This window comes from Lissotriton helveticus, chromosome 11 (genome assembly GCF_964261635.1).
Source record: "Lissotriton helveticus chromosome 11, aLisHel1.1, whole genome shotgun sequence".
NCBI classification, from domain to species: Eukaryota; Metazoa; Chordata; class Amphibia; order Caudata; family Salamandridae; genus Lissotriton; species Lissotriton helveticus.
The window spans coordinates 1,099,718,559-1,099,738,887 of NC_136072.1; the positions used below are offsets into that span (position 1 = coordinate 1,099,718,559).

General features: G+C 47.5%; 1 protein-coding gene across 2 annotated transcripts in view; it reads left to right on the top strand.

Annotated features, from left to right (window-relative positions):
- GGT1 (gamma-glutamyltransferase 1) overlaps positions 1-20,329 on the top strand; it is a 784,209-nt gene that overhangs the window by 550,829 nt on the left and 213,051 nt on the right. Inside the window, exon 1 of one of the 2 annotated variants that reach the window (XM_078667771.1) lies at positions 5,742-6,036. The exons of the other annotated variant lie outside the window; for it this stretch is intronic. The gene's annotated coding sequence lies outside the window, so the exon portion shown is untranslated. Of the gene's footprint in view, positions 1-5,741; positions 6,037-20,329 lie in introns of those variants that run through there. 2 annotated transcript variants of the gene reach the window in all.

A 20,329-nucleotide genomic window follows, 5' to 3' on the forward strand; every position in this document is an offset into this window, starting at 1 on the left:
TCCACGAAGGTCTCAGGAATCAACGCATCTCTGTTTTTTAACGTTTTCCATCGCTGCGGCTGTCTGGCTTGGTAAATTTTGGCACAACGACAGGCACTTTGCAAGAAATCACGCATCCATAGTTTTCTATAGACTCAGTTGCTAAAACCTTTTTAAAGTCATTTTTCTTAATACTTGTATGTTGGATTTTTGTCGTTTTTGTCTAGTTAAGTTTAGATAAAAATACTTTTATTTCTAAACCGTTGTGGTGTCCTTTTGGGGTGTTATCACTGTGTTACTGTGAGAGTTGGTACAAATACTTTACACATTGCCTTTGGGATAAGACAGTCTGCTTGTGCCAAGCTAAGAAGGGGGTGAACAGGGGTTATCTAGAGTGTGTATCCCCTTACCCTGACTAGAAGCAAGTGTCCCTATTTGGACAAACCCCTGCCAACTAGAGACCCCCGATTTTAACAGGGACACAACAGTGGTATATGGGAGGCAATCATGACAAAATTCTGGTCCTGACATATTCGGGATGACCTAAAGGTTAACCATGCCATACAGTTGACATTAATGGCAGAATTCTGGCACTGGCATTATGTATGTGATTTTTGGCATGATGGGTTCCTTGGCATATGAGGTGGTTGGGGTGGCATGACACAATGCCGACCAAGGCTCAAGGAAGGTAACTTTGTTTTTTTACATATGTGGGCCCATAGCAATTTTTTTTTTAACTTGGGTTCATTGGCTTGGCACATCATGCAGGGACATACATATTTAAGGAGTAATGTTTCAGAGCCTATAGCGTTTTTTTAACCTATTTTATGTGCAAAATTTACTTTAAAATGGACTATTTTAGCCCAATAATTCAAAACATGTTCTCGGTTTTAGCACCCCTCTGCACACTCCCTCGATGAGGTCCGGCTCATTTGTTACTCGTTACAATTCAGGGCAAGCATTATTTCCCATCACTTTCAAAGATCATGGCATGTCCATAATATATGTGGTATCTAAAATAGGCATTTGTTTGTGTTATTTTTACATTATTCAGGCATTTATTACTATTATTATTATTTTAATGGAGTTTTATATAGCGCAAACTTGACCTGGCATCGGGTACCAGAGCGCTTTATATAGCACCATGTGACCAATCCTGGAAAGAAAATGTGTCAACGGTCATATGATGTCCCATCCTATAGTGTCATTAAGTCAGAGGGTGTGTGATGTCACTTCCTCTACCCCTGGCATTTTGCTGACTTGATTTTCCATGTCTCCCTGTAGTGTTTATCTGGAGTGGGGATGGGGTGGTCACTGGAAGCCAGCCTGTATTTGCCCAGAGCCCTTGCTCGAATGAATACGCATACTGGTTAAATCTACCCACCATTCTCACATGCAGTTCCGGGTTACCAAATAGGCAAAGTAGGCACTGGCCTATGGGCCCCACTCCTTTAGGGGCCCGCGACAATAGATCAAAAATATATTGATTTTATCTTGAAAGAAAATTACAATTAAGCTGTCTTAAACTGTTTCCAAAAGATAGGAACAAAATTAATCAACTCAAAGACACGAAAACTGCATTAAAGACTTCACTGAATAGGACATCTTGCAACAGGTAGACGTCCAAGATATCCTGAAAGATTTCACCATAAACAAGTTGAGGAAAGAGAATTGTTTTGTTTTGAGAGTTTTGTTGATATATTAAAAAAATACAATTGTTTAATAACTTCATAATTGTTAATGTTTAGTTTTGTGTAAAGAAATTGGTTTATTAAAATTGTTGGTTGGTTAAATTAAAAACGTATCTGTGTGGTGGTGGTGGGGGGGTCAATTGCCCAGGGGCCTCCACAGGGTTTAATCTGGCCCTGCGCCCATGCGATAATTCTGAGTGCTGAAACACCAGGCCGGCTGTGATCGCCCAGTGTCCCAACCTGGCACATTGCACAGCCTGAATTGTACATGGTAAGTGTGCTGGGGCATAGTTATCAATAGTGCAGCGGGTGCCGTTGCACTGGGGTACAGGAGTGTTAATCAAAAGATCCACGACCCACCACCACCCGCAACAGGTACCTCACAGGAATTGGAGCAAGATCACCGCAGACCAGCTCACCACCTCCCTCAGCCAGAGCCCACCAGCCAACACAACGGACCCCAACGAAGCAGCCCGCAACTTCACACTGTGGCTGACCGCCTGCGCCGACGACCTCGCGCCACTAAAGAACCCTCCCAGCAGACCCAGAAGCAAGAAGGCATCCTGGTTCACCGACGACCTCAAGGACTCCAAGAAGACCTGCCGCACCCTCGAGAAAGCCTGGCTCCTCGACCGGACCACTGACAACATGACCGCCCTCAAACACGCTACCCGCAAGCACCACCAGCTCATCCGCACCACCAAGAAGAAATCCCTGAAGGAACAACTGGACAACAACGCCCACGACAGCAAAGAGCTCTTCACTATCGTCAAGGAGTTCTCCAACCCCAGCACCGGCACCAACGACATCACTCCGTCACAAGACCGCTGCGACTCCCTCGCCTCGTTCTTCCACCGCAAGATCGCCGACATCCACAACAGCTTCGGCGCCCCACCCACGCACCCAACCGTCGAACCAATGCCCCCCACCGCCACCCTTCGCACCTGGACCACGGTGACCACCGAAGACACAGCCCGCACGATGAACACCATCCACTCCGGATCACCGACCGACCCCAGCCCACACCACGTCTTCAACAAGGCCGACTCCACCATCGCACGCCAACTCCGGAACATCATCAACGCCTCCTTCAACACCGCCACCTTCCCGGAGAGCTGGAAGCACGCCGAGATCAGCGCCCTCCTGAAGAAACCTACAGCGGACCCCACCGATCTCAAAAACGTCCGCCCCATCTCGCTCCTCCCTTTTCCTGCTAAAGTCATTGAGAAGATCGTCAACAGACAGCTGACCGCCTTCCTCGAGACGAACGGATCCCTCGACCCCTCGCAGTCCGGCTTCAGACCCAACCACAGCACCGAGACCGCCCTCATCGCAGCCACCGATGACATCCGGACCCTGCTCGACAAGGGGGAAACAGTGGCCCTCATCCTCCTGGACCTCTCCGCTGCGTTCGACACGGTCTGCCACCGCACCCTAGTCCAGCGCCTCAGCAACATCGGTATCCAAGAGAAGGCACTGGAGTGGATCATCTCGTTCCTCGCCGGAAGAACACAAAGAGTCCGCCTCCCCCCGTTTCGCTCCGAGGCCACCGAAGTCATCTGCGGCGTCCCGCAAGGATCTTCACTCAGCCCCACCCTCTTCAACATCTACATGAAACCTCTCGCAGCCATCGCACGCCAGCACAACCTCAACATCATCTCTTACGCCGACGACACCCAGCTGATCCTCTCCCTCACCAGAGACCCCGACACCGCCAGAACCTGCCTACACGAAGGGATGAAATACGTCGCCGAGTGGATGAAGGACAGCCGCCTGAAATTGAACTCGGACAAGACGGAAGTCCTCATCCTGGGATCTTCGCCCTCCGCCTGGGACGACTCCTGGTGGCCCCCAGCCCTGGGCACCACACCCAAGCCAACCGACCACGCACGCAACCTGGGCTTCATCCTGGACCCCTCCCTCTCGATGACCAGACAAGTCAACGCCGTCTCCTCATCGTGCTTCAACACCCTGCGTATGCTGCGCAAGATCTTCCGCTGGATCCCGACCGAGACCAGGAAGACTGTCACCCGGGCACTCGTCACCAGCCGACTGGACTACGGAAACGCCCTCTACGCCGGAACCACAGCCAAGCTACAGAAAAGACTCCAGCGCATCCAGAACGCCTCCGCCCGACTCATCCTGGATGTCCCCCGACGCAGCCACATCTCCAGCCACCTGAGGAACCTGCACTGGCTCCCCGTCGACAAGAGGATCACGTTCCGGCTCCTCACCCACGCACACAAGTCTCTCCACGACCTGGGCCCCAAGTACCTCAACGACCGCCTGACCTTCTACACGCCCACCCGCCAGCTACGGTCCACCAGCCTCGCCCTCGCAGCCGTACCACGCATCCGAAGAGCCACCGCCGGAGGAAGATCCTTCTCTTACCTGGCTGCCAAGACTTGGAACTCACTCCCCATCCACCTTCGGCTGACCCAGGACCATCTCGCCTTCAGGAAACAACTCAAGACCTGGCTGTTCGAGCAGTAGCATACCCGTCCCCCCAAGCGCCTTGAGACCCTCCCGGGTGAGTAGTGCGCTATACAAATGGCATGATTGATTGATTGATTGATTAATAGCCAACTTGAACCTAATTAGTAGCTCTATTTTAAAATACAAAACCAGAAACGGAGCCCAATTCCTTACCATGCATTTTGGGTCTGTTGTTCTCTGTTCACACAACTGACTTTGGGCCAGATGTAGGTGGCCAATTACCGGTCTGTAACGGCCGAATTCGGCCGTTACCGACCGGAAATTGGATTTTGAGATGTAGGGCATGCATTTACAGACTCGGTAAAATACCGATTCTGTAAATGCAGATGTAGCTGGCACATGTCAGAGTGCCACAGGGCTTTAAGAATCGGTATTTTACCACCCAATCCAATTGGGTGGTAAAATACCGAATCCAGGTGTGCATGCACATGTGTGCATGCACACCTGTGCCATGTGACACACAGACATGCCTATTTTTGGGGTGCCAGAGGGTGTCAAAGTGACACCCCCTGCACCCTTGCTAAAATCGGTATTTACCGATTCTGTAATTACAGAATCGGTATTGCCCATTGATTCCTATGGGCTGCAAGGCCCATAGGAATCAATGGGCAATACCGAATCGGTATTTACAGAATCGGTAAATACCGAATCTTAACGATTCGGTATTTACCGATTCATAAATACCTACATCTCCCCCCCACTATTTTACCACCTCTTAACCGTATGCGTGCTGCGGTCATTTTTGCGCTGTGCGGCTTTTTTCGTTTTACCGCGTTACTTGACGAGCTGAGCTCGTCATGAGCATGGAAGGGGTTAAATACCGATTTGGTATGAATCGGTATTTAAGAGGTGGTAAATTAAAATTACCTACATCTGGCCCTTTGTGCGTTTCCAAATCGCTGGCCTCCCTTCGAAGAGCCACAAAAAGCTGTTCTAAGAAACAATAATTGACGACAACATATTTTTTATTTTACAGAGTTTTATATAGCGCAAACTTGACCCGAATTGGGTATCAGAGCGCTTTACATATCACCAGTTGCATTACATGAGGCCACATTCATTTTTTGTTAGAATTAAGTGATTTGCCCAGAATCACAGGATGTTCAGCGTCATTGCCAAGACTCGAACCCAGTTCCCCAAATTCAAGGTCGACCGCCCTAGCCGTTAGTCTAACTCCTCTCCCCAATGTGCAGGACGATCACCACTCAAGACTGCTCATTGACTGCTGACGCGTTAAAGATTCAGCTAACCCTGTTACAGGGTTAGCTGAATCTTGTGGCCTTTGATATGCATTTTACGTATTACGCTCATTTTATGATTCAATGTATGTATACATTTTACTCTTTGTTCTTCCTTTTCTTTCTTTTCTTTTTTCCTTTTTTTCTTTTCTTTATTATTCTTTAGTCTTTATCTTTACTCTTTATTTTTTCCCTCAAAGAAAAATGATTTGAAAAAAAAAAAAAAAAAAAGATTCAGCTAACCCGTATTGTAATGGTTTGAATGGGTTTTCTTTACTCGAAGTCTCTTTTCCCCTCCTGGTGAGTATTCCCTGTTTCCCACCTCAGCATCCAGAGCTCTACAGCGCCTCGGAGCTGGCCGAGGGGTGCTTGGCAGGCAGCGCTGGAGCAGCCCAGCACTGCGCGCCGGAGATTACAGCGGAATGCTGCTGCTCACCTGTTGCATTTCCCCAGCCACGCCCCCTCTGGCAAAAAGTAACCAGTTCTGAATCACTGCTTTAAATATGACCCAGCCGGGACAGGGAGCGCGATGTGGGCAGACCCGCCTCTCCACCTGGGAAGAGCGCAGAGAAGAGGGCGCTGCGCACCTGGGCGCTAGGAGTCGCGGCACGCTCTGCGTCCTCTCAGAAGAGGTAAGTGGACAGCCTCCCCTTTCTCTTACCTTGTCATGGAAATGGAGCTGGTAGGATAGCTCCGTGGGTTAATGCGTCTGCTGCAGAGATCTAAGTGCAGCCCGAGGTCTTGCACGTGCGTCTTGTGCTGGCGAAGATAGCACAGTATTGCATGCCGCACCAGGGAGAGACAAAATGCCACCCAGACGGAATATTGTGGCCAAATTATCCATCACCATAATCTTGTGAAGGGAAGTATAGCGTTAGTCTCCTTAACTTTAAGCATTTTGAAGATGTGTGTACATGTGGAGATACGTTTAGTATGTGCATACTTACCTGTGTATGGTTAGTCACCTTGACAATAATATAGTACACGGTGTTTTGGTCACAGTTCTCCAGCACAACAATCATTAAAACTCGATTCTGGGGGAATGCTTAGCAGCAGGAGTGAAACGCTCGCTGCTGAGGTCTGCGGTGCGATCTGCAGCTGGGGGTTTACCTCCCATACGTGGTGAGTCTGCCAGTTCGTCATTCAGCGTCAATAAAATGAGGACCAGTTTAGACAGGGTAGGAATATTTGTACATAAAACAATGGACGTGCTTTGATAGGTGTCCTCGGCATGAAAGCGCTTTGTTGAATAAATTAGAAACCAGAATTACATTCATGTTATAATTTCGCATTTTAAGCTCAACGCGAGCGGCGATCATTATTACGAGCAGCAACTGTGTACATTGTCATTTACATAGCGCAAATCCTCGTATTAGTACTGCTTCGGGCGCCGTTCCCCAGGATGCGGTAATGTGTTTCCAGAAGTCGCTTGAGCGGGTTCAAGTCCATCCCTTGCGCAGTGCAGAGCTCAGCAGAAGCGTTAAATGTGCTTAGCGAAGCACTGTACGGGCAGGCAAAGGCAGGCGGGGGAGGGGTGACCACTGTCCTATGTCAGCCTGTCCTCTGCCAGCTCAGGTGCATGCCAACCTGCCTGCCTCATGCTCGTGGAGACTGTTGCCAGCCTACCCCCCCCCCCTGCACCCTCTGTTCGCCTGTCTCTTTAAAAAAAAACATGCCCCCTGCATCAGCTAGCCGACCCCGTGTATCGGAAGTAGATCCACTGAAAGCTCGAGACAGATGCCTGGCTCTCCCCAATGTCCTCTTCGACCCTCGAGCCCAAAGCGAGCCAAGTTACCACGCTGTTTCTGCCTGAATTAGAGACAACAGGGCCGGTTCTATGATTTGCGAGGCCCTGGGCCAAAAGGGAATGCGTGAGGCCCCTCTAATTTACTTAAGGAAATGCGTGATGCCCTCAGGGGCGTCCGTAGGCATGTGCAAGCTGTGCACCTGCACAGGGCCACCAAACCCCAGGGCCCTTCACGCCAATATATATCCTTAATATAATAATCCTCTGAGGATGGATACATATTTGCGTGGCAGCCCCTGGCAGGGATTTGGCGGCCTCTAGCTCTGTTCCACTTCCTAACACCCTGACCCCCCCCCTCCTGAGCTGCGGGGGGCTCTGCTCCGCCTGGACCCCATCTTCCGGGGCCCCCTACCTACGCTCCCTGCCCAGGGCCGCCATGAGCCTAGAGCCGCCCCTGATGCCCCTCTAATTAACTTAAGTGACCCCTTGCAAGGAAACCATTCAGAGACACGCAGGAGGCCCATTGTACAGGATTTTAGCGCCCTCACAGTTTTAACTATCAGCCCCACAAGCAATTCTCACACCTCCAGCCTGATGGGTGTAAGAATTGCTTGTGGGCTGAGAGTTAACACCGTTGGGACGCTAAAATCCTGTCTGTGTCTCCGAATGGGTCTCCTTGCAATTGGGACAAGTGTAAGTGTCTACCTCCCCAAGGCCTCCAGACACCATCCCTGAGAGGCCCAGGGAGGGGGGGGCCTCCCCTGGACCCTAATTGCAAGGAGACAGGGAAACAACAGGGCACATGATTGGTTTGGGGCCCCATGCTGTTGGGCTGAGTGCAAGGCCCTGGGCAGCTGCCCATGCCTAGAGCCGGCCCTGAGAGACTAGCAAACGTAGGGGTTTGGCCCGAGCGGCTGGGTAGAGCCTGGACTAATTATGTAACATAGAAAGTACCTAGCCTTCACATTTTAGGGTGCTGTATTGGTTTCCAGCAGACTAAGTGCTATCGCTGATCCGAATAGTCTTAAGTATGTATTAACTTATATTTTTAAGACTTTTGTTTTGCACGTTCCTTTTGGAGCATGTCATTCCATAAGACACACCACCTTCACCAATTTTTACACATATATACAAAACATACAGTTTACACAAGCAATATTTACTAAAAAACAACATAAAATTGGATTCAGGTTAAATCCGGTCAATATTCAAAGCAACATCCACGTGGGTGAATATGGCTTACAACAATTTATCTCAACTGTAAGGGCTGTTGCCTACTGGTAGGCATGTTGTGGTCTGCTAGGGCAAGACCTTTTGTATAACTCGCTCCCAACAGTCAAGAAAAGTTCAAATCTCATTCTATCCCAGTAGCAGTTAACAATGACGCGTTTCGACCCCCATGTCAGTTATTGGGTTCTTCTCAGTGCCTTAGGACTGGATAAACTCTGTGGAGTCTTGTTGTTGGCAAAACTTTGTAAGATTGAGGTTTTGGATAGAAAACAAATATTTGCCAGTTGGAATGCCTATTTTAACTAATCCTGAGCGTGTTTGATGAATGTGTTGTGGTGGTGCCGCTATTTTCCTTCGCTTCTACTGAACAATGAGACATTGAACCGGGATGTCTCAAGTTATTTGGCAGGCTTTGCCAACCTGTTCATGTGCATGGGCTAATCGGAATGCGATGTTGCAATGTTCTTGTGTCAGTTTAAAGCTCAATTTGTAGATGTGTGCAGGGATCAATGGCATTCAAGAATTATTCTTTCCATACCTACCTCAGTAAATCCTTCTTCTCGTTTCCTCCTGGCTCGGTGGAGCAAATAAAAGAGGTACAAATCTAGTGCTGAATTAAAAAATGTAAAACCAGAAGATATGGGATCAATTCTGGCTTCCCTGCTTGACCAAATTGTGTGATCCTAAGCGAATGTTTTTTTTCATCAAATTCTTTTTCTTCATAAGCCCATATGGCAGCACCTTGAGGTGAGTGGGCTGTGCGTGGTACAAAAACCCCCCGAGTTTGATTTAATGGACTATAATGTTGGTCCATGTATCATAAGAGTTGAGGCCACATACAGGGCACCAATGGCAATGTAGTCAGGGCATAGTTACATTAATGACTCAAAGTTCATGATAAAAACACATTTTTTAACACATACCTCTCAGTGAAGTGATAGAATCTGAAGTACTAAGGTGAATCGCTTCCCTTTATTAAAGGAACACAATTGTTTGCATTTTGAGGAGTATTTATATTATTCTATGTTTGTCGCACAATTTGCATAGCAAACATTTTCAGGGCTCTGGCTCAGCTCTTCCTTGGCACCGTGCCTCTGGGAGTCTCTTTCCACTAGGTGCCACTTACCTGTCGTGCCCTGCATCCCTGCCGTCACCGCCAGAAGAGTCATTTGAGCAGGCTACAGTCCCGGTTCCGGCCGTGAGCAGAGGTCGCCGGCTGGGACTACAAGCCCCAGCATTCTTAGCGGCGCAAACGCCACCCACGTTGGCCGCAAAGCACAGGGATGCGCTTGAGAACAACGCAGGGCTCCCGCAACGCGGGACATGCGCAGGCGTGCCCGGGCCAAGGGCGGGCCCGTCTGAGCCCGTCCGGGTCCAGAGGAGGCCGGGCTGGGCCACCCCTCTGACACCCGCTTCCTGGTATCCATCTTCCTGAAAAATCCCAGGTATGGAAACCAGAGTTCTGGGCACCGCTTCTTCTGAATGTTTTTAATAACTTACCGCATGCTCCGATGCCGAGCACTTGGGCCTTGAGCACTATCGTTCCAATTTTTAAAAAAGGGGATCGATCAGAACCCATTAACTACAGGACCATTTCCTTGTTTGATAATATCCTAAAGATATTGGGCAGAGTCTTATATAATACGATTTTAAAGTGGTGAGAGGAAAGTGGCATTTTAGAGCCATGCCAACTGGGTTTCCGCAGTAAGGTTGGGACAAATGAACAGTGTTTAAACCTTAACCTGGTCATTGGGAAATACACCATCGCTCGATCCTCTCCAGTCTATTTGGCCTTTATGGACCTATCGTCCGCTTTTGATTTAGTTAATAGGTCTAAGCTTTGGTTCATCTTATTGGCCTACGGACTGGATGAACCTCTGGTACATTTTCTGGCGCATCTCCATAAAGCTCTCAAGGCCCAGGTTAGGATCGGCAGTGGTGGCGAGGTCCCTGGAGCCATTGGGGTGGGCAGGGGAGTCAGACAGGGATGCTTTCAGGCACCCCCGCCTTTTATTATTTATATCAGTTGGCTGAACAATTCCCTGAAACCCATGACCCCAGACGTCCCCAGAATCAATAGGAAGCTGATGCCGGTACTATTATACGCAGATGATGCGGTCCTCATTGGCCGCATTCCGAATTCTCTGCGCACCTCAGTAAAGACCTTTGTAAACTATATGGGCAGCATAGATTTATGATTCAATTAAAATAAATCTTTTATAATGTCCTGCGGCCCCGGAAAGCGCCGGCTCAATTCTATTAGTGCAGGTAGTTAAAAACTGACAAGCACCCGTACCTTTCCCTATCTCAGGGTGGACTTTGTTGGGAACGGCTCATGGACAGAGCACTTTGCTCACTCCAGGAACAAGTTCTCAAAGGCCATCAATTCCATCCTTAGCCTCCCTCGCCCAAAGAATACAGGTGCTAATTTAGCTATTTTAATTTATTTTAAATTGCAATGTGTTCCAGTAGCCATGTATGGGGCCGAGATTTGGGGCAACGTAAACAGCCGCTGCATCCATCAGGAAGAAAATAGGTTTCGCAGAAAGCTGTTGGGTGTCCCAATTTCCACCCCTCAATACATCTGCTATAGGGAACTTAATTTAAATATCATTGATTTTATTAATGCTCACCCTGCTCTTTTCTGGCTATCGGTCTGGAAGAATCAAGCTGCGTCCCTACCCTAACCAGAGAAATTATCAGCGACTGTGTTAAATGTCAGAGAGGAATGGATATCCCTTGGCTGTCGGGAGTGTATCACAGTCTTTGTAGTGTTAATAAAGGTAGCCTCTTTTTAAACCCGAGCACAGCCGAAACACTCCAAAAAACAAGTTAAAAAGTGCACTTAATACACTATATAACAAAGAAAGGATAAGTACGGAATCGAAGAAATCCTTTGCATTAAGCTATATGAGCATAGAACTGTACATGCATCCTTTACCCATTTATCTCACTTTACCAATGACCCATTGGGAAAGGAGCCTTCTATTCCGTTTAAGAGCGGGCACTGTAAAAATGTTGTTATGCTTCCCCTTTGGCTACCACCCCAACCTTGTTCATGCCCCTTGTCCATGTGATGGAGTGAGTGGACAAACTAATTTACATTTTATGTTTCTTTGTAAATATTACTTAAAATGCACCAAGTGGCTTTTAATTCCATTTTTTAAAAAGCAGAGACCCGTTTGCCTGGATAATGCTTACTTGTGGTTGCCTACTATGACCAATGAAGAATTGGTCTTTCGCACTAGCACTTTTTTGAAAATTGTCACCCGAGCACGTGAGACGATGTCTAACCCCTGAACATTTTTGTCTTTGTATGATCATCTTATTAAATTAATTCATGAACTGTTATTGCATATCATCATAAACTGTCTAAATTTGATATGAATTTTATTACCATTGTATAATTTATCGTGTCGCTGTGCTTTTATGGATTTCTTGGAATCCGATTAAAGTTTAACTTGAACTTGAACCCTGGATTCCAACTAGAACCGCTGCCAGGCTGCACCTTGCTAATCCGCCCCTTGCATTTCAAGGGGAGAACACTGCCAGCCTGCCCCTAGCTAGTCTACATCCTGCATCTTAAACCGGGATGACTGACAACCGGCCCCAAGCTAGCCTACCCCCTGCATCCTAAGCAGAGACAACTGACAGCTGGTCCCTAGCTAGCCAACACCCTGCATCCTAAGCAGAGACAACTGACAGCTGGTCCCTAGCTAGCCAACACCCTGCATCCTAAGCAGAGACAACTGACAGCTGGCCCCTAGCTAGCCAACACCCTGCATCCTAAGCAGAGACAACTGACAGCTGGTCCCTAGCTAGCCAACACCCTGCATCCTAAACAGACGACTGACAGCTGGCCCCTTGCTAGCCTACCCCCTGCATCCTAAACCGAAACCACTGACAGCCAGCCAGCCAGCCCCTACCTAGCCTTCCCCCTGCATCCCAAACAGAGAAGACTGACAGCCAGGCCAAGCTAGCCTACACCCTGCATCATAAACAGAAACCACTGACAGCGAGCCCCTACCTAGTGTACACCTGCATCCTAAGCAGAGACGACTGACAGCCAGCCCCTACCTAGCCTAACCCTGCATCCTAAACAGAGAACACTGGCATCCAACCAGCCCCTGCCTAGCTTACACCCTGCATCCTAAGCAGAGAGAAATGACAGCAGACCCCTTGCTAGCCTACACGCTGCATCATAAACCGAAACCAGTGACAGCCAGCCCAAGCTAGCCTACACCTGCATCCTAAGCAGAGACGACTGACAGCCAGCCCAAGCTAGCCTACCCCCTGCATCATAACCGGAAACCACTGACAGCGAGCCCCTACCTAGCCTACACCTACATCCTAAGCAGAGACGACTGACAGCCAGCCCCTACCTAGCCTACCCCCTGCATCTTAAACAGAAACCACAGCCAGCCAGCCCCAAGCTAGCCTACACCCTACACCCTAAACAGAGAACACTGACTGCGAGCCCCTACCTAGCCTACCCTTGCATCCTAAGCAGAGACGGCTGACAGCTGGCCCCAAGCTAGCCTCCACCCTGCATCATAAACAGAAACCACTGACAGCTGGCCCTTGCTAGCCTACCCCCTGCATCCTAAGCAGAGACGACTGACAGCCGGCCCCAAGTTAGCCTACCCCCTGCTTTATAAGCAGAGACGACTGACAGCCGGCCCAAGCTAGCATCCACCCTGTATCATAAACAGAAGCCACTATCATCCAGCCCCTTGCTAGCCTACCCCCTGCATCCTGAGCAAAGATTGCTGACACCACTTGCTAGCCTAGCAGAGAGTTACCCCTGGGGGGGGGAGGGAGGGAGGGAGACAGAGAAAACAATACTAATGTCAAGATAACGCTGGTGATGGGTCTGCTGGAGAGAGATTAGAGTTTTGTCTAGTGGAACACTTGATTCATCATAAGATAGCGTGGAGGGTTAATATGCCTGCTGCAAAGGGTGCACCATGCAGATCACAAAGTGCATATAATGTCAATAGGTCAGTGGGTTACTCCTTTTGTCACAGACATCCTTTTGTTACTTGCACTTTATCGATTAAAATCCTAATGGAGAACAATGACCTATAAACTGCCATCAAAGAGCTGAATGCACACTGCAAAGGATACTTAGAATGTTATGTTTTCTTACCCAGGCTTTCTTTAGCCTAATATTGTGGACAGGGGTTCATTTGGGTAGAAATCAATTATTGAAGAGAACCCCCCCCCCCCCCCCCCCAACTATGGTGTTTCGTTTTAGTTTCTGAGTTTGTGCTTCTCCAGGTCAAGCACTCTTAAACTATCCTGTCTACCAGTATGGATGACATGTGGCTTCTACACCTTGTAGTACTCTGTCTGATGTAACAATTCCTATACGCTGATTTACACATGTATGATTGATTGTCTCTGTGCATTGTGTGTGTGACGATAAGTGCGCTGACACCTTACACTGCTATGAGTGGCGCTATTAAACAAAATAAATGCATGTGATAGAGTGGTTATGGCGATTTGGGGGCACTGTTAGGTAGTCGGGGAATCATTAGCAAAAGAGGTCACTGAAGGGGGTGGGGCGTGGGAGGGGTGCCAACAAACATTGTCGCACCGGGTGTCACAAGCGCTAAAGCCGGCCCTGCCTCTGTCTGAGATATTCATCTAACCACGTGTTCCGTCTCAGGCCCCCCCAGAAGCCCTAGGGCTACATCAGGTGATCAGCTTTGTGGTTGTGTTAATTGAGTTTGTCAGCGGTACTACCCATATCAGTAAACAATTTTAAATGTGTGCGCAAGAAAGTCTATAGGCCTTATTTTGATTTTGGGCAAACCACTATTTATTGAGCTACCGTTAGCGGAAATAAAAAATTAATGATATGGTGGGAAATTATGCAAACATAAAGAACTGTGCAATTCTCTGCAAAAATGCCCGATTGATGGGTGGATTGGTAAGCAAAATATGTACCGCAGATCTGTATTCACGGATGTGGTCTAAACCATACTGCTTACGTTTTGTAAGAATATAAGCAATGGACATTGAAATTGGTCCCTTCCGGGCCCTGTAGTTCACTTTTCAGACAACAGCACTCACTGATTTCTGAATACTGAGTGTAAAAGCGTAATGGTAACTATGTTGTTCCTGCTTACATTTCACATGCTTTATTTAATCTTGCATTCCCTATGAGTGTTTGCTTTTTCCAGGATGCTGGTACTTCTTTTTTAGGAAGCATATTGCTCTTGTCTAGTGCGTAATTTGAATTTAGTCACATCCAGGTGTTTATAGCAGGGCACAATTGGGTTGTTGTTGAAGGCAGTGTGAGTTTCTCTCAATGGGGCAGTACAGTGTTCAGTGGGGGAGAGGATGTGGCACTATGGTCAGAGCTGCCGAATTTGGAACTGGGGAGCCAGGTTCAGCCTTCATGACCAGTCTTCCAGAAAACTCTCCTGAGGGAGCACATTCCCATGCTGGACCTTAAGAAGCCTCACAAGACCTTAGAAGCCCTGGAGTCTCAGCAGCAGCAGGTGGACCCTAGCGGTGGCAAGTGTGGGGTAACCTTGAAGGCCTGTCCACCACAATCCATGCTGAAGTTCACCTCCAGTCTTGCGGGCAGGCCTATGAAGCAGCACACCCTAGAGAGACAGTGACTGTCACTGAGATCACAGGACCCTTGAGAAGGGCCAGCTCTAGGGCGTTGCGACCAGTGTGACCGCATCGGGCGCGGACTATGGGTGGGGGTGTCGAGTTTGCAAGTATATTATGGTTTCAAAAGCATTAGCTGCCCCCAGCAATTCTCGGAAACAATAAAAATGTCATGATAACTCCGGTGATTAATGTTCTTCCTAGAGAGAGATCAGAGTTTTGTCTAGTGGAAGTTTTGACTCATGGAAAGGTAGCGCAGAGGGTTAGTGTGCCTGCTGCAAAGTACATGTACCATGCTGATCACAAAGTGCACATAATGTAAATAGGCCAGTGGGTTACTGCTTTTGTCAGTGAGATCCTTTTGCCATTTGAAGTTTATAAGTTAAAATCCTGACATATAACAGTGAGCTATTAACTGTCTAAGAGCTGCATGCAAACTGCAAGGTATACATAAGAGCGTTATGTTTTTTGCCCCAGTCTTTGATTATCCTATTGTTGCAAAAGGTGTTCATTCAGATGGAAATCAATTCTGATTATTAAAGAGAAGCCCCAACCATGGTATTACGTTTTAAATTCTCAGTTTGTGTTTCTCCAGACCTATCACTTTTAAACTATACTGCCTACTAGTATGGTTGTCATGTGACTCCTACACCTTGGAGTCCTTTGTCGTATGTAACATTACCTATACACTGATTTACACATGTATGATTGATTGCGTGTAATGTGTGTGATGTAAAGTGCTCTGACACCCTACACTTCTAGGAGCGGCTCTGAAAATTAAATGAAATGCATCTGAGAGAGAGTGTTGTTATGGAGACTTTAGGGGCACTGTTAAAGGGTGGTAGTGAGGGAATCCGTGGCAGAGGTAGTCATTTAGGGGCACCAAGAAACTTTGTTGAACAGGGCACCCCCAACGCTAAAGCCGGCCCTGCCCTGGAGGCCAGTCTGCCTCACCCATAGGTACCTGCATTGGCCTTGTTTCAGCAGTAGTAGCTGCAACTCACCAGGGATCGGCAATGCAGGATTTGCACGCACACCAAACTAAGTTTGCAGATTTTACAGTCTCTCTGGTTCATACACTAGCACTTTTAACATGTGCTGCCCTCTTTGGGGCCACTGGAATTATGGAGCAAAGCAGGACACAATTATACAGCAGTGTTGACTAAATTATGTAGCAAAAAAAGGCTGCAACATAATGCAGTATATTTTCTGACACTTTATTATTTTGATATTTTTACACATGCTAACATTCTCTGCAAAGATTTTGCCTTATTAGTGCCAGTGTAACATACAAATGAAGCAATGAGAAAGGTGATCAGTCAAAATTTCAAAGGGCTGGCCAGTTCGTAGCAAAACAAGTCACATTTGTTTGTAACTTTTGATCTGTTTGAGCTACAAACAATTTATAAATTAAAATTATCAGATTATGTAGCAGATGTGTTATGTGTCAAATATGGCAAAGCCATAATTATATAGAAAACATTTGCAGACTAGGATATTTTGCTATTCATGTTTAAACTGCTCTTGTGAAAAAGAGAAGTGCTGATGACAGAAACTCCATGGCGTTGTGTCCTATTGGCATTGCCTGTGGCTTTTAGCCACATTGCACAGCATTGACAATGTTGTGCAGCCTGGCAAAAGTAAAAAAAAAAAATACACACAAAAACAGAAAACCCAGAAGCCTTTGATCTGGCCGCCCACATGATTTTGTGGGTGCACGCACCAGGCTTGCGCCACCTACAAAATGAGACAAACCTTTTATTTTTAGTTACTAAAAAGAAAAGAAAATGCGCAAAAGCGGCAGGCGGGTGTAGAGGAAGCAACCAAGGGGAGGGGAGAAAGGCATCCAACATGGAAAAGAATGCGGGCGAACAGCAAAGCAGCACTGTGCAGGGATGGGGGAACGCCAAAGCAACATGGGAGGGGATGCAAAAGCAACAAGGGGATGATGGGAGCAAAAGCAACACAGCGGTGGGGGTAAAGCAACATGGAGGGTTCAGGTGGGGGAAGCAATGAGGAGAAATATGCGGGCGAGGGCGGGGAGAGGCAGCAGAATGGAGTGCAAGGGGAGAGACGTACACAATGGCAACTGCGCGAAAACACACTCACTTATAATCGAGTGTTTCACACAAAAGAATAACCCAGTATTTGTAAAGAGCAAACTAATCACCCCTAAGGGTGTCAAGGCGCTGGGGGCCATCATTCAGGGAGATTAAGTGAGCTATTGCCCAGAGACACAGGGTGCTGAGCTGATTTCCCTTTGGTGCCGGGGATCGGACCATGAACCTCGTGCTCCGGAGGCAGCCGCCCTGGTCGGTGCGCCACACCTCTCCCTCTGAAAAAAGTTGTTCTTCAAATGCAGGCAGCGGAAGCAGCAATGCCAGCCAATCAAAGAGTTTCTAAAGAGGCAATGCTTCATGGGAGGAATAACCACATGATTGACACTAATAAGGAGCAGGCAAATGAGAATGACCAAGAAAGCCAACCAATGGTAAGCAATGGGCGGAGCCTTCTATGCTCTTGGTAAGTCACAATATGCCTCGCAACAGACAGAGCATGGCCTGCGTATTAGGCTTGACCTAAAAATTATTTCTGCAGCCCCACGCTAGGCTGGAAATAATCAGTTTGAGATTTACTTATTACTTTGAGTATCAGACCCTGGGTGTGGCGGTTCTTGCATTGTATACAGTATGAACTGAAAAAGGTCAATGCACCTGGCTGTATTTAATGTTTGGGTTTGTTGCAGCCAGATTGAAATCTATGCAGCCTGACATCCAGTGTAGCAGCGAGAGGGACTCACAGTGTTGCCATTATGCACCAAGCTTGCTGGGGGATGTGATGGGCGGGAGAGTTCAAACTTCATGCCCTTCCAGTTCTTGGCCTCTCCACTTAGACTGGCACATAATGTGATAACTGCGATCGGGGCTTGGTAAGGAATGGTAGGGAAGGGACATATATATAATAAAAAATGCGCAGTGCAGGAGGCAACAGAGATGGTTCTGGTTGCGATTGAAAGAAGATCATATTTTATTCTAATCCAATGTTCGAATTTCTGTTGCCTGCAAGTGTTAGATTTTCGCTGTCTGTCTCTCTTTATTCTGACCAACACGTGTTTCGTCAGTTACGTGTATAACCACTTGATTTCATCAGGCCTAAATGAAGACTCATTCCTGATGGACATGTATTTGCAACTTTGCATTGGTGTTCAAACATTCTAGGTGCATGTTTTTAGGACCTCTAGTATTCCATTTTGCAAAACCTAATCGGGGGCTGTACGTATTATGTATTTGCATTGTTTGCGCCCAGTGCACTTTGAAAAGTTGCGCTGGGTGCAAACAATGCCAATACGCCCCATTATGGTGAATGCGATGCCCTCGGGGCAGCGCATTCATGTGAAAACATGGTGCAGCCGCTCCGTGTTTTCACTGTGCAGGCGGCACCCGCCTGCACCTTCAAAGGGGATTAGAGATCCCCTTGCAGGTGGGTGCAGCCAGTGACTGCACCTGCCTCCATGGGACCCCCTTTACCTCCTGCAGAGGCCGAGGGCTCCCCCCCGTTGGCTCACTGACATTGTGCCACCTTTTAAATGGCGCACTGTCAGTGCGCCTTCTGAGGGCTTCTTTGACTCTGCGCCTGCGTCTGTAATATGGCGTGGGCGCAGACTCAGAGAAATACCCTCATTTGCATAAGGCACGCCCCTATGCAAATGAGGGAACACCCTCTGTTGATAGGGCTGGTGCTTTAAGTGCACCAACGCTATTGGTATTATAGAAGGGGATGCACAAGCGTCTGCGCCACCTTCTATAATACCAAAGTGCCCGCGGGCGCAAATGCCCGCTGCACCCCTGGGGCACCTTATGTAATACGGCCCCTGGGGTGGCGAGTCTCCTTCTTTGGTTAGAACTCACCTTAACTGAGGCCCCCTGCTCTTCCTCACTGTTATCATTCCACTCCAGTGTGTTCAGCATGTCATCTGTGTTTCACTAATATCACTCACCCACCTCCCACCCCTATAATCATCCAACCAGGATACAGTGGGAATGACAAAAACACTTTTAAGTGCCAACAACGCAGCCTTTGAAAGGTCTGTGCCAGGGAAGGCCCTTTTTTCGGCTCTTCTCCCAGGTGCCTGGTTAGTCATTAATCCAGCAGTGATCTCACTCTGGGCATGATAGTCCCTTTAGAATGTTTTTCGAATGATACAGCGATATTCCTGCAGTACCATCCTGACCACTTCCATAACACCAGGCAGACCAATGCCTGTGCCCCTGTCGTCATCCTGCGGTTGTGACGCGTCTGCACAAGTGATGCTAAGTCACTCTAGTGCTTTGGTTGTTTTGAATCCCTGCGTTACTGTCCTGGCGGTGGCTTCTAGCCTTATCTCTGTTTTTGATTTGTTTTCCAATTCATATTACAGTGTTAGCATGGCTGTGTTTTCCTATGCATTGGCTTCAGTAGCTGTGCATTTTAGTATACATTTTTTTATTATAATAGTATATATTTAGTCTGTGATGTAAAGTTATTTTTCACGTTTGAGCATTAGCATGAAGATGCATTTGGACAGTAGACTGTTAAACAAGTACTTTTGCAAAAAAGAAATGTTGAATAACTTGTTGATTTACCCTTTTATGTCATTTTTACATATATGTATACATATATAAAATAGAAAAAGTCAATAAAAATAAAATGTCTTTGAAACAGTTATTCATGCCGTCGATGGTACCTTAATTTTTGTCAGATTAATAGCTACACTGATGCGATGTCGGGTGAGAAAGAACAGGAAGCTGCCTGGTGGCTTTCCATTCCCATTGACCTCCTAAAACTAAAGTCTTTCCTCCTACTCCAACATTTATACTTCATTCCATTGTGGACAGTGAAGTGCCCAATCGGGCTACAAAGTGTGGCCAGTGTTGTGCGAAGCTTTACACCTACCCTGTGGGGACACCGCTCGGGAAGGGTGCCCGGGGATGCGGCTGATGTGCCATGTACATCAAGCCCAAGTCAATCCCTTGTTTTTTGGCACCACAGATAACAGCTGCTGGTTTAATTCTGTGTTATCAGATATGCCTGACTTCTGCACTCTCCCTATGTTCACACAAAGTGACTGATTTACAGCTCAAGCAGGATTTATTCCTATGCTATGATTACTGTGCCATGTGATTCATCTGTTTATTTGTGAGTTCAGAGAAGCTACACAACATGAACTTAAAAAACAATCTTACAAATGTGGGTGTTTTGGGCACATCCAGCAGTGTGTTAGTAGGTGACCCTAGAGAAAGCATCATTGTGCGACACATTCTGGAAGGAGCTCCACTGGCTCC